At 51.2% G+C, this 13,586-nt stretch overlaps 1 long non-coding RNA gene across 9 annotated transcripts in view; it reads left to right on the top strand.

The window, feature by feature from the left end:
- Window positions 1–12,438, top strand: part of LOC109489217 — a 25,230-nt gene extending 12,792 nt beyond the window's left edge. For 6 of the 9 annotated variants that reach the window (XR_004627082.1, XR_004627084.1, XR_004627081.1 and 3 more), the window contains 3 exons: window positions 97–254; window positions 2,223–2,316; window positions 2,562–3,274. This is a non-coding gene — a long non-coding RNA (uncharacterized LOC109489217). Of the gene's footprint in view, window positions 1–96; window positions 255–2,222; window positions 2,317–2,561; window positions 3,275–9,919; window positions 11,531–11,664; window positions 11,774–12,157 lie in introns of those variants that run through there. The other 3 variants (XR_004627087.1, XR_004627086.1, XR_002142170.2) reach the window with 3 other exon arrangements.
- The last annotated feature ends 1,148 nt before the right edge of the window (window positions 12,439–13,586 follow it).

Below are 13,586 nucleotides of genomic sequence, written 5' to 3' on the forward strand. Positions count from 1 at the left end.
GGGTGGGGGTGGACAAGGATTTCTGCTGTGGATACTCCTCCCATGGACGACTGGAGAGTTTAAGCCTGAGACAGATTTTTTTTTTTTAATTGCAAGGAATGCAAGAAAGGGATGCAAGGGCAGGTATGTCCTTTCCAGGCTGACCCCGATCTCAACACAAAATGAAAAGACGCACAACTTCCACCATGTGTCTGGGAGGTAGACTCCTTGGGTCCATTACCANGCCTGGCTTCTCACTCCAGGTCAAATCCAAAGTACGTCTTCTCCAAACAGATCCTGCTCTGAGCCAGGCATTACATATACTCAGTGTCAGGAGCGAAGCAGAAAATAATACACACTAGGTTCCTGTCCAGTGGGACATGTGGGCCACTGGGGAAAGTGTGTCAGTGAAGAACGAATCATATAATTGCAGGTGCCGAAAGCACCATGGAAGAAAAGCCCAAGTGCTCTGAGAGCATGTGGCAGGGCGATCTGCCTCTGTCAGGGAAGTGTCCCCCTACGAATTGACTTTTAGTGCTCCCCTAGGAGGAGAAGCGTGAGTAGGACCAACCCTGCCAACGATGACGGCAAGGGATGTCAGGTGCAGGGGCCCTGGTTGGAGGTAGGCCATCGTGTCCCAGAGACAAAGAGGCCGGTAGGGCTGCAGTGCCGTGAATAGGAATGTGTCCAGGTTGTTCCCGTGAATAGGAATGTGTCCAGGTTGTTCCACTGAGTGCGGGAAAACAGAAAGGCTGGGGACACTCCATTCTTGCTTGTAGAGCCAGGACTCTGGATATCGAAAGTCATCCAAAGCGATAGATCGGCCTGTCTGTAAGTCCGGGCTGCACCCACCTGTGGCTCAGGAACAAGGTGGGTCTGCCCAAGAGGCCCTTAGGAAACGTGGGGCAGTAAGGGAGTTGGACAAGACAGACCCAGAAGCCCCAGGGCCCCCAGGTAGGGTGGGAAGGGCACTGGCAGCGCAAGGGGATGGGGCCAGGCCCTGAGCCAGGAGTGGGGTTAGCCTGAGTATGAGCAAATACGAAGCAAAGCATTACAGACTGAAGAGACTGCACAGATTCAGGAAAAGGAATGGGTTAAAATAATTTGGAAGTCTCAGAGAAGAAAGCAGAAAAGGTTAGATTTGAGGAGAGTCAGAGGATAGGCAACATCGGGACAGTTAACAAAGAGTGGGGCGCATTCCTCGGTGGGGAACAAAAGACCAGAGATGAAGGAGGCACGCACCTCACATGGGAGAGGAAAGCCTGATGGCAGAGTGAGTCGGAGTGATGGGTCCAACTGGCCAAGCTCCCGGCCAGTAGGGCCTTCTAAATTCTGGGTGGAGGGTTTCCAGAAGAGGCCATGGGAGCACTGAAAGGTTCTGAAAAGTGAGCAGCAAACCAACAAAGATGGAAAAGGAAATTTAGTTAGACCGGGCTATGTGGCATAGATGGGGAGGAGAGAAAAGCTAGTTAGATGCCACAGGGATCTGGGCCCTAAGACAATGGGACCGAGGGCAGCACAGCAGGTGGGAGGAGAAAGTGCCAAATCTGAGAGGCATTTCCAAAGATGGGATCTCCTGTGGAGGTGGGAATTAGGCACCTCAGTGTACCCCAAACTCTGGAGTCTGAATGACTGGGAGGATGGTTGTAATAACAAAGGAAGGGAGGGAAGGGGAAAATGGAGAACAGATCTAGGGAGGGGCATGTTTAATTGGGGACTTTTTTTTTCAGAGGGGGAGGGGCAGAGAGAGAGAGAGAGAGAGAGAGAGAGAAGCTTAAGCAGGCCCCTTGCCCAGAGCAGAGCCGGTTGCATGGCTCGATCTCATAACCCTGAGATCAGGGAAATCAAGAGTCAGACACTGGACACTTAACCTACTGAGCCACCCAGGCACCCCTTATTGGGGACATTTTAAATTTTAGCAAAGATGGTTTCAACCTAAAAGTCAATGGTTGCCAGATTTATTTTCAGCAGCAAGCGAAATCTTAGGAGGAACCTAATACGTACGGTAGATTGAAAGGGAGATGTTCTAGTTTAAAAGTAGGCATGCTGGGAGCCCTAGTCCCTCAGCAGCCCTCCATCCACCTCTCAGATCCTTGGGGCCCCTCAGAATTACATGGGAAACCCACGGCTATAGGGTAGTTGAAGATATTGACCAAACTCGGGTGAGAGATTAGAGTCAGAGATGAAGACTTGGGGTTCCCAGCATAGAGCTGATAACTGAAGACGTTTGTGACATCTCTCAGGAGGAGAAAGCAGCGGGGACGCCCTGGGTAGGATCAAGGAAAGCGGCTGGTGACCTTGAGCCAAGACTCCAGACTGCTTTTGTTATTTCAAAAGGTAAATGCATGTGTATGGTTCATGTATGCAATAGACATGTCTTCCCTCCAGAACTCTCCTCCCTCGCTCTCCTCTGTCCTATGTCAAGGCGTGTCTCTTGTCCTCCTTCCCCACTTCCTCCCCTTGCTCTCCGCCCTCCAACGCCACTGGCATCCTTCCATCTCCTGTCTCCCTGCTCTCAGTTCTTCACCACCCCCACCCCACCGCTCCTCACTGGGGTCTGCTCGGTCATGGTTTATTTTTAGCTCCCGAGCCATCCTGAGGATGTGAACAATATTCCTGAGTCATGGTTTTGCAAGGAAGCAGAAATAGAGAGCTCCCTCGACATCTCTGAAGATCACTTATCAGCCTCCAGGCAGGCCTGCAGCGGAGAGAGCATCAAATCTGCCAGCCCCAAGTCAGCCTCTTAGAGAAGCAACTGCTCCCGCTGGTCCCAGAGAAACAGCATGCACTCAACTCACTGTGTCCGCACCACATCCTCCCCCGAGCCCACTGCAGCATGAAGGACCGTGCCGGACGGAGCCCCTGTGGTCTGTGCGATTGAAAGCAGAGAAGAAGCGTGTTCGGAAAAGGAACAGGTGAAATCAATTCTAAGAGCCCTGAACTTGAGTCCAGAGACTTGGGTTTTGGGGCCCTCAGGAGCTTGTCGGTTCTACTCAGCAGGTATTTACTGAATCCCTTCCTTGTGCGAAGTTGGTTTGGGTTCTAGATTCACCCAAAAAACTATGTAATTATTCTAGATTATAAGAAGGTTTTTGGCTATCAAATAATTATCATATGTAGTGCAACGTACGAGATCCTCAGAGGCACTCTGACATTATCCATAGGGAGAAGTTGAATCTCAAAGAGATTTTTTAAAATTAATTAATTATTTATTTATTTAATTATTTAGTTATTTATGGGGTGGGGAGAGCGCGCGTGTGCACACACAGGGAGAGGGGCAGAGGGAGAGGGAAAAGCAGACTTCCTGCTGAGCAGGGAGCCCCATGTGGGTCTTGATCCCAGGACCCTAAGATCATGACTAGAGCCAAAGGCAGATGCTTAACTGACTGAGCCATCCAGGAGCCCCTCAAAGGGCCTTAGCAGAGCCATATGGCCAACAAGTCAGGATTTAAAATCATTTAAGTGTCATCCAAATCCCAGGCATTTCCACGCCACCACTGGGCCTCCTTGGACCAGCTCCAAGCTTCCTTTACCTGTCATTAACACAAAAGAGCAGCAACCAAGTCTTGTAAATGTATCCACTTGCCAGGGACTCAGGCTGTTGGTGTGAAATCAGGAGTTTTAGCAGCACACGCACTGTGATTAAGAATTTGGAGGTCCTTCTCCCCCTGGACAACGATAACCAAGCAGGTGCCACGTTTAGGCAGGTGATGGAGAACAAGCTCCAGGTCAGGGCCAGCTGACTACACCTCTGAACACAGAACATCCCCTGCTGGATGACGTCCCCAAATGAGGGAGAAGGGATTTTTTTCCTGTGACGCTGTTTCACACAATTCTATAATCCAAACATCTGCAATGTTGTCATGCAGTAGCAACTATGACAGAATTATTAATTATAATATTACAGTAGTAAGCCTTAGAGAGCCGGCTTCTTCCTGGCCATTTTCCTTCCACATTCTTCTCTCTCTGTCTGTCTCTGCGTGCATCTGCCTCTCTCCTTTTTTTCATTTGCTCTGCTTTCCTTGCAGCCCTCCCTTCCCCCCAACCCAACACACATTTACTTCTGGCTGCAGCTTGAGTATCCCTGCTAGCCTTTCAGATGCTTTGGGATTTCCCAACAGAAAATGCAAAACGATGTGTAAATCACGCAGCCGGGTGAGAGGTGGGAAAGAGAAATAAGTCCTGAACCAGACTCAGAGACGAGTTTCTTCCAGATGGACATGAACAGTCCCAGGGGTATTGCTCCAAGGGGGCTGGGCTGCTGACCCCGCTGCAAGTCCTGGGACCCAAATGATCCCTGTGGGATATTAGTCACTCTATAAAACCTCTAGGCCAGTTTCCCAGGCTAGGGGGCCCTATAGGCAATCTCCCATAGGGTCTCAGAGCCTGAGAACCTGTGCATCTCACCGCTCAGCCGTGGGTTCATGTTGCATCGGATGGGATTTCTCTTAAAACATGACTTAGCCAATGTCCCAAGACAAAACTGTAAACTTTCTCAACTTCTCTCCCAATGGGAGCTCTGCGACCCACCAGGTCACCCCCTTCCTGGCCACCAAGCGTTTCTGAGCCTGGAGGAGTCCAGAGTCCTTGCCACATGTGTTTCCAAGAAGACACACTCTGGGAGTCCCAGAGGTGGTCTTCGGGCAGACGAGGTGGCAGCTAAAAGCTGGGAGAAGAAAGTCCGCTCCCCAGGAGCTGGAGGCATAAGGAAGCACAGCCCCTGGAGGCAGCCCTCAAAGATGACCCGGCATGAATCCGTCCCACAGCATCCCATTCTTGGATTTGTCGGGTCTTGGCTTACACTCCTCTCTTCCCTCCCCAGCAACCAATTTCTTCTTTGGATTCCAAAGCAGTGGCAGAGACATCTCAGCAGTGACAGAGCAAGAGAGCACATTCATTCATGACCCACTCCATCTCTCAGTACTGTGGGCCTCCTGCGTCTGCGGAAAGGAATTCAGATTTAGAAGCGGAAGCAAGATCAGAATGAGCAGATGTTGGGAGAAGAGAGGAAGGAGGAGGGAAAGTGGCTGGGTGACGGACTAGGAGGGCGGAGCTATGCCAGCTAGATGGCGGGGTGTGCAAGGAGGTAGCTCAGGCCTGGCTCCCATGCCTGACATGGGGGGTTCACACTCTGGGGTCAGCACAGCCACACGCCCTGCAGGAATGACTCCCTGGTGGCCCTCCTTTCTTCCCGCCCCGCTCCCCAGCCACCTGAGTCCCTGCGTCTGTGTCTTCTCTACCCCAAAATAACACTAGCAGCTCAAGATGAAGCCCAAAGCATTCCTCCTAAACAGCAAACTGGTATTCCATGGTATTTTCACTCTTGATGATGACATACGGGAACATACTATATCGGCCGTAAGGCAGTACAATCAACCCTTCAATCCAATAACATAGAAACCACAGTGCATTCCAGAATCAAAGGTCTCATCCTTTATTCCAACCAGCACAGACAACTGCCCACCCGCAGAGCCCATGTCCTGCCCAAGAAGCAAGAGTCTGAATCCCAAGCTGAGGGGGGAGGGCAGGGAGAGAAATCTAGAAGACTAGAAGAGGACAGAAGGAAAATGGCTGGGCCCTCAAGAGGCCTAACTTGCCAAGTCTTAAACTGACTTTCTGAGCACGAATGCAATCTAAACCCCTGGGTGTGGGGGCTGATTTACACTGGCCTGAGGTGATTTCCTGTTTTTGAAGAAAAGAGGTGGGTAGGAGCTCAGAGACCTGTTCTGGGTACCAGGCGGCTCTGACAAAACAGCCCTCTCCTGACTTCAGCATTACTGGGGCAGATATGGCAAGATAAAATTACACCCTGGGCCAGAAGTGTTTAAAATCAGGCGGGCTCTGTTCGTAGGAGAGGGGAAGATGCCAGCTTGGGGGCTGGGCTCCAGGGGCCTGAAAGGGGCGGGCACAGGCACTTAGGGAGCCCACAGGCCAAGGAGCTATGGCTTCAGCTGCCTTCTCTCAGCACCAAACAAAGAAAGCAGCACAGAGAGTGACAAGAGAGCCAGAGACAAGCGCCAGCCGCTGCTGCTGGGAGCGGGCCTTCTTGCTGTATATTCCTTGTTTACTCACCGGAACAAGCCTCATGGTGCGGGGTTGCTGAGCAGGTGCCGGGGGACCGAAGTGCACCAGTGCACCAGGAGGACAGCAGCCCGCTCGGGATTTTCTGGGCCAGACTCAGTTGCCAGTTGCCAATCTGAAGGCGTCCATAGCAGCAAGGTGTCCCTTGCAGCAAGGGAGCAAAGTCACCATGACCATGGACAGCACTAGATGGGTGGGGCTGGATCTCGCTTGGGATCAGGCAGGTGCCCCGCTCAGGGAGACCTTCTCCCACCGCTCCATCGAAGACCGAGCACGGGCTCCATCCTAGTTCCCTGCACCCCCAGCTCTTGCTCCGAATAATAGTGACGATCATCTCCTGACATGCGGTTCGTTCCCGGGTCTTCCCCCATCTTACCCTCGAAACATAGTAATGCCTCTGATAAGTAGTGCTTAAAAGAGCAAGCACCTGAAGGAACCTCTTATTTATTCCTTCTCGGCCTCTGCTTCTTAAGGACAGGACCTGTGTCTGCAAATTCTGCACATCTTTAGAGCTTGGGAAGAGAAGGTGCTCTCATAAACGTATGCTGATCGGTTCTAGTGGATTCTGTCTCTGGAAGAAAGGAGGGAAGACAAGAGGGTGGGAGGCCCCAGAAGGGGCTCTGCCGAGGAGCACCCAGAAAGCGCACATCATTGGACCCTCCGCTTCGGGGACTTGCTCAGCACCCCTCTGCCTGGGTCTCTTCTTGCTCCCCTCCCCTGCAGGCTTCCCTTTTCCTCCAACGCTCTGTTTACCTAATTTTTCCACCCTACATTCAGCGTGACCTGGTCACTCGGGGTCTCCAAGCATTTCGATACCAAAATCAACCAGACCCACCTCTGCCTGACCCCAGTTGAAAGACACAAAATCCCTGGTTTTACCTTGCAACCCAGACCCGTGGCAGCTGACTTTCCCTGGGGATGGATTTCTTTGGCAGGAAAGCACAGTAAATTCAGTATGGGAAAGGAAGGAAATCAGAGCGGGGAGGGGTGCATGAGCCCTCATTACCTTACTTTTTTGGGAATGCCTGCTAATTGCAGACGATTTACAACGAACCCGTTGTGCTTAGCAGCCTCCCTGAGCGTGGCAGTAAGCACTTCTATTTCCACCTCGCGCACAGATGTGGGAGGTGCAGAAAAGTCAGGAGCTCACAGGGAGCTTCGGGGAGAACCAGACTCGGGGTCCCGGCCCTCGGGCCCTGCGTGCACACACCGAGTCATCACGCAGACGCTAAGGGGCAGTACAAAGGAGCCCAGGCTCTGGGGTCAGAGAGGCCTGAGGATGAAAGGTACCATTTTGCCAGCAACATGACCTTGCAAAAGCAATCCGAACTCACGGAGCCTCGGTCTGCATCACGTGAAAATGAGAGAATCACATGCTCCTCACGGGGTGGTGTGCTATTTAAGTGAGATGCCCGGTCGGCGTCCAGGCATTGCAGATAGTCGATAAGACCAAAATTAGCACGCGAACATTTTGGTTTTGGTAGAACGCCAGGTACCATACAAGGCCCAGCAGAGATTTCAAAAATAATATTATCTGCTCTTTAAAAAGAGGAGAAAGAGATGAAGAGGAGAAGGAAGACAAGGAAGAAGAACAAAAAGGAAAGAAGACTTAAAAGTGGTTAGCAGGATATTTCAGTGGAAGTAATAGTGATGGTAATAGTAAGCTCGCAGCAATTTGAATGGCAGAAGAGGGCCGTACGAGCAAGGGGGAGATTCTCTTCATATAGGATGGCCTCACACAGTCAGAATGGACAAGGAAGAATCCAGCAAGGAAGCAGAAAGGCATTCCAGGCAGAAGGGATCACACATGCCAAAGCACCAAGGCTAAGGGCCTTGCCTCCTGATGGCCTGCACCATGGATCACACAGGGGAAGTAACAAGAAGTGAGACCAAAGAGGCAGGCAAGGCCAGACGGCGAAGGACTCAGTTTGCCTGAATGAGTAATGGGACTTTATCTGAGTCCTCTGGGGTGTCCGTGACGGGGGGTGGGGGGTGGGGGAGACGTGAGCAGATTTGGTTCAGGTGGGTGTGTGTGTGGGGGGGGGAAATCAGAGGTTAGGGGAACCTGGGCCAGGGAGACGGTGAGTCGCCACCCCAAATAGGAAAGCGTACAGGTGGATGACCCCCCATGGCAGAGGAGTGGGATCTCCAAAGCCACAGGTGAACTGCAGAGTTGCTAAAATCTAAAACGTGAGTTGGATCGCCCAGCGTGGTCTGCGTCTCCTGCTCTGTGTGAAAGTCACTGTAAAACCCTATCTCTGCTTCCCAGCTGCTTTGTAATCCCAGAGATAAAGGTGAGTAATCCAAAGGAAAGGGCCCCCAAAACCAAAGGGAATATTTATTTTAAGGAGATTGACGTCTGTAGGAAGGGGAAAAAAAGAGCTGCCAAGGCCTGAGAGGAGAAGGCTGACATTCACAGAGCCCTGCCATTGTATAAAGAGAAAAATTCCTCAAGATCGTGTTTGTCTAAGAAATCAGACAGTTTACGGTCCCTGAGTCAAAACACTCAAGGATTGGAAGCCAGAGTTTCCTGGGCTGAACCCAGTTACTAAATAAAATGAAAAGGAAAGAGCAATTAGATGCCATGAATTGTTGTTAGGCGGGCAGGGTTGGTTGCCAAGGCTCTACTCCACTCCGGCAGATGCGACAGAAAAAAGCCAGGAACAAGGCACTGGGGTTTGCCAGCCCCCCGCCCCGCCCCGCCCCCCCTCCACAGTCCACCTCTCCAAGCCAACGATGCTGCTGGCACACCACAGGGAGACCCGCTAGGATCTGGAGATGCCCTGGGACCCGGTGGAGGCTGTGAGCCTCGCCACGTCTTCAAGGCCAGCCTGCTGAGCACCGGGCCCATTCCAGAAATCAAAAGAAATTTCCGCTCTTTTTGCTAATTGAGTAACAGCCTTTGCTAGTGTCCTGCAAAGAATGACCACCGAAGGAGTCTGCCTGTCCTCCTTCATCCTGATGGAAAATGCTAGGAGGAGTGGGGGTGGGGCCGGGGGGGGAGTCACTTTATCACCTCCCAGGGAAGGGGATTAACAGGGAAAGCCACCCACAAAGGAACAGTGAAAAGGAAAGGTGGGGGAAAGAGAGAGAAGAATGAAGGGGAGGCTGCCGCAGAACATTCTGGAACCTACTCACTTCCTCCTGCACCGCCCCCCCCCCCCCCCCCCCAGTGAGCTCAGGAGCCACCACCGCATGCAGGCTGTAAGTAAAGAGCTCTCTGTTGGCAACAGAGCTCTTATCAGGACCACCCTGGCTGAACACTCAAGGAAGAAATAGGGACAGTGATGAGGAAAGAGTGTGCTTGACATTGTAATGCCTCATCTAGGCTCCAAGTCACTGAAAGCGACCTGTTTGTAGTAAGTTAGAATCCAGCTGCCTCCTGCCTGGGGAAAAAATACACCAGGCCACTTCTGGCCAGGCTGTGTGTGTTTGGGGTTGCCCGGTGACCCTGGGCATTGCGCAGCTGTCTCACACATGACCACACCTCCGTGGCCTGCAGAAGGGTGCGCTTTTCAAAGTGGGGCTGCTCGCGGCGCGGTGTTGGCTGCCCACAGGTCCTCCGGGATGAAAGTCCTAATGACTGCATTTGACGAGAGCTCCTTCAGCTCCGCGTTCGAAGTAATGACAAATTCGGAGGGAGGTGTGAAAGCTCTCAAAGGTGAAGAGCAGAAACGTTTCATAAACACATGAAAGAGGAAAATCCCAGCCAAAGTCTGTAAACTATTAACGGTATCTTGGTTTATTTCAAAAAAGTGGATGGACTCCACTTGCTTTTTTATAAATTAAAGGGTTAGATTTTTTTTTTTTCCTTTTAAGATCCTTTTTAAGGAAACTCCAATTTTTCTTCTGAGAGCAGGACTGGGTGTTTTCTGGAATCGAGGCTGATCCTGTCGGCATCACCGAGGTGCGTCCGGGATCAGCCACACCATGTGGCAGAAACGGCCCCCACCGTTCCCGGCAGATGCCATCAGAGCTCGTGGAGGGCGGATAATTCACGTTCATCTCAGGGCTCCACCTTACTCTGTGGAGCTCTGCTTCCTGGGGTAGGTGTGGAGGGTGGCACCCGTGTTTTGAAACGAGCAGCAACACCTTGTATCCGCACACGCTTCATTTTGTCAAGGGCAGCGTCAGAACTCTCCACGCAGCATCGGGTTGGGGGGGGAGCTAGGCAGCCCCTCGTCCTTCATTTTTTTGGCTGACCCTCCTGCTTCTGCTCCCACTCCTAGTTGTTTTTTGGCCACAAAAGGAGCTGTCAACTAGATCACAGTTGGACATTTGGGACTAAATTAGCCATCCCTTATGGAGGTGTTTGCGTTTTCCGCAGCAGAAGAAATCTCTGGACCAGAGCTGCAGGAGAGGATGGTGGGCATAGAGCCAGGAAGGCCAAGACCAGAAGGGGGGAGGCCGGGGGTGGGGTGTCTGGCCAGGCCTTCTGAGTATACCTCCCATGCCACTAGACGGGCCCTGGTCGTCGGGCCAGAAGTGAAGACCTTCTGGATAAAGATGACCTTTAGAGAGTGAGGGGTGGGGGGGAGACAGAGCAAAAGGTGATCTTATCGCACTCCCCTGGGAAGTCCTGCAGACGGGCCGGGGAGACAGCCAACGAAGCTGAGTGGATTTCCTCTTCAGCCATGGCCATTCAGCAAGAGCTGAGGATCTGGTCGTTGGAAGACCCCCGGACTGACTTCAAAAGAGCTGGCACCTCCACAAAGCCCGGCTAATAGCCAGGGGACATTTACGCCACTGTCCCCCTCTCTACCCTGTAAAACACAGACCATCACCAGCGATTGCTGGTAACAAAATGGGCTGATACCCTTGAAGATGCCTCCATTTAGTGATGGTGTTGCCAAATGACCTCCAGGGGCAGTGGGACTGGACGTGTTTTCTCTGAGCAAGGTAGCTCTCTCTTCCTCCCTTGGTTGATGCCCGAGAGAAACGGCCACTGCCCCAGTGCACACCGTTTCTGGGATAAGAGGGTAACCCCGGGGTCTCGGGCAAGTCTCCAGGAGCCCAGAGCGTGAGCACAGGGAGGCTGACTGCAGAGGCAGGCCGGGGGGTCCAGCCAGGGGGCAGGGAAGTGCACATGGCAAGGCGCCAGGTGGGCACAGCCTGTGGCCCACACATTGGGCACTTGGGCTCTCCTGTTGCAAGTTTTCAGGGAACCCACACAGTTTAGAACCTCAGATTTGGCAAATCAGCAAAGGGAACATTGGTCCCAATTATTTTCCAGGGCATCCATTGTCTTCTGAGGTGTTAAACTCCCATTAGTATTAACCAGAGGCAAACATTTGTTTTATTCTGTTGATGGACCTCGGGCTATAAAACACCTTTCCTGACAAGGTTAAGGCCGTGGAGTCTGACATTGAGACTATCTCGAGTTGGTGTGTGTGTGTGTGCGCTTTAAGGCAGCTTTATAGTTTTCTGTTCAAAATACATGGAACAAAAAAAAGAAACAACACACATTGCAATAAACTTGACTTCTGAAAAGTCCTCTCATTCCTGCAGGGGAGCAATTTTGTTTTTTAAGAGCTGTTTCTTCATAAAGACAAAAGTCTTAGCAGTTTGGATTTCAGCTTTTGAGTTTGTCTTTTCTTTCTGTAGCATGTAATTTCAAATTGTGCTGAGGGTCCATCTGCCTGCAGCTTCGTGAATATAGCTCAATGGCGCCCCCTGAAGGCCAATGGGGAGGGGTGCAGTGGAAGAGGATGAGGTGAGAAACCTGGAGCCCTGCCCCATCCGCGGGGCGGGGGTGGGGGGGGCAGTCAGTATCTAGGTAGGCCCAAAAGCAGAGTCAGCAAAACCGAGTAGATGCGTTACCAGCTAGCTCTGACACCAACAAGCTGTTTACATATGTCCCCACCCAGATGAAAAGAGATTAGGCTTTGGTATAAAACAGGCCTCGGGTTGAATTCCAGCCAAGATGAGCTATTGCCGCCCCCTGACTCAGTTTCCCTATCTGTTTAACATGGAATGCAAAGCAATATTTTTTTAGTTGCTTACCGAGTGGCAGGCTCTGAGTGCTTAGCATGGGGGAACCCATTTAATGCTCACAAAAGCCCTATGACTTACGTGCTGTTATCCATGTTATACAAAGGAGGAAACCGAGGCCCAGAGTGAGTTACAAACCTTCACGGCTGGTACTTGGCAGAACCAAGTTTGCAACCTCATAGTGTAATCAGGAACCCAGACGCACGCATCGCACAGCCTCCCATACCCCCCAGCTGGGCCCCTGGAGGACTGAGACGAAAATGGCCGCTGTTTAACTCTGAGCCTGGCACAAAATAAATGCTCAAGAAATTGCAGCTATAATCGGTTCTCCATCTTACTCAGCCACTTCCATATGTGTGACTGGAGGCAAAATACTGGAGTCTCATAGAATCTACCAGATAAATCACTCACTTCACCCCTCAGGACGTCTCCTCGTCCATGAATAGAGTGGTTGGTGATCCCGAAGAACACCAGGGTGTCACCGAACACCATTCTGGTTCAAAGACAATGAAGTCATTTCAGTGAACCGTTGAGAGAGACAAAGATCATGGACTGTAGGCATGAGAGCCAAGACCCGTGGGCTCCCCCTCAGCGCTGCCCTTGCAGAGGGTTCTGGAGGCCTCTTCACAGAAAGGCTGGTTGAGTCTTGAAGATGTGATCAGCAAACAGGCTTGGAGGCAAAGAGGAGGTCCAAAGGCTTTCTAGTGTTCTGACCCACCCTTTGGGCTCACTTGTCCATCCAGTGACACAGGGCGTCTAATCTCTACCTCACTCCGTTAGAAATAGCATAAAAAGGAAAAATGTGTGTAGGGTGCAGGGGGGTCTCTAATTAGCTGGGCTGAGCTCTACTTCCCACTGTTAGGTGGGAGAGAACCCCAAATGATTTAACACCTCGCAGTAAAACTTATCATACATGCAGGGAATTGGTTAAAAGAGACGGCTAAGAGGATGCTTGTTGCATTTTAAAACTTGATTAGATCTTGTGTGACTGCCTTTTTTCACTCAGCATAATGTCCTCTGGGTTCATCCATGTTGTCGCATATGGAAGAATTTCCTTCTTTTTGGAGGCTGAGTAATACTTGACTGCATATACGTATATGCCACCCGTCCGTGCCCATTCATCTGTCAATGGACATTTAGGTTGTTTCCAGATCTTGGCTACTGTGGACAGTGCCACCATGAACATGGGAGTGCAGATATCTCTTTAAGATCCTGATATCAATTCTTTTGGATAAAGTCCCAGAAGTGGGATTGCTGGCTCACAGGGTAGTTCTATTTTTAATTTTTTGAGGTGCCTCCATATTGTTTTCCACAGGAGCCGCGCCATTTTGCATTCCCACCAACAATGTGCAAAGGTTCCAATTTCTCCACATCCTCGCCATTGCTTGCTACCTTTCTTTTTTCATAACAGCTATCCTGACAGATGTGAGGTGATATCTCATGTTGGGGAAATAGGAAAATGAGTTGTCACATTAATGGGTAAAGAAACCAGTAAGTACTATTGGGACAATAGGCATACCACGTCAGAAAATAAA

Source organism: Ailuropoda melanoleuca, chromosome 8, assembly GCF_002007445.2.
Source record: "Ailuropoda melanoleuca isolate Jingjing chromosome 8, ASM200744v2, whole genome shotgun sequence".
Taxonomy (NCBI): Eukaryota; Metazoa; Chordata; class Mammalia; order Carnivora; family Ursidae; genus Ailuropoda; species Ailuropoda melanoleuca.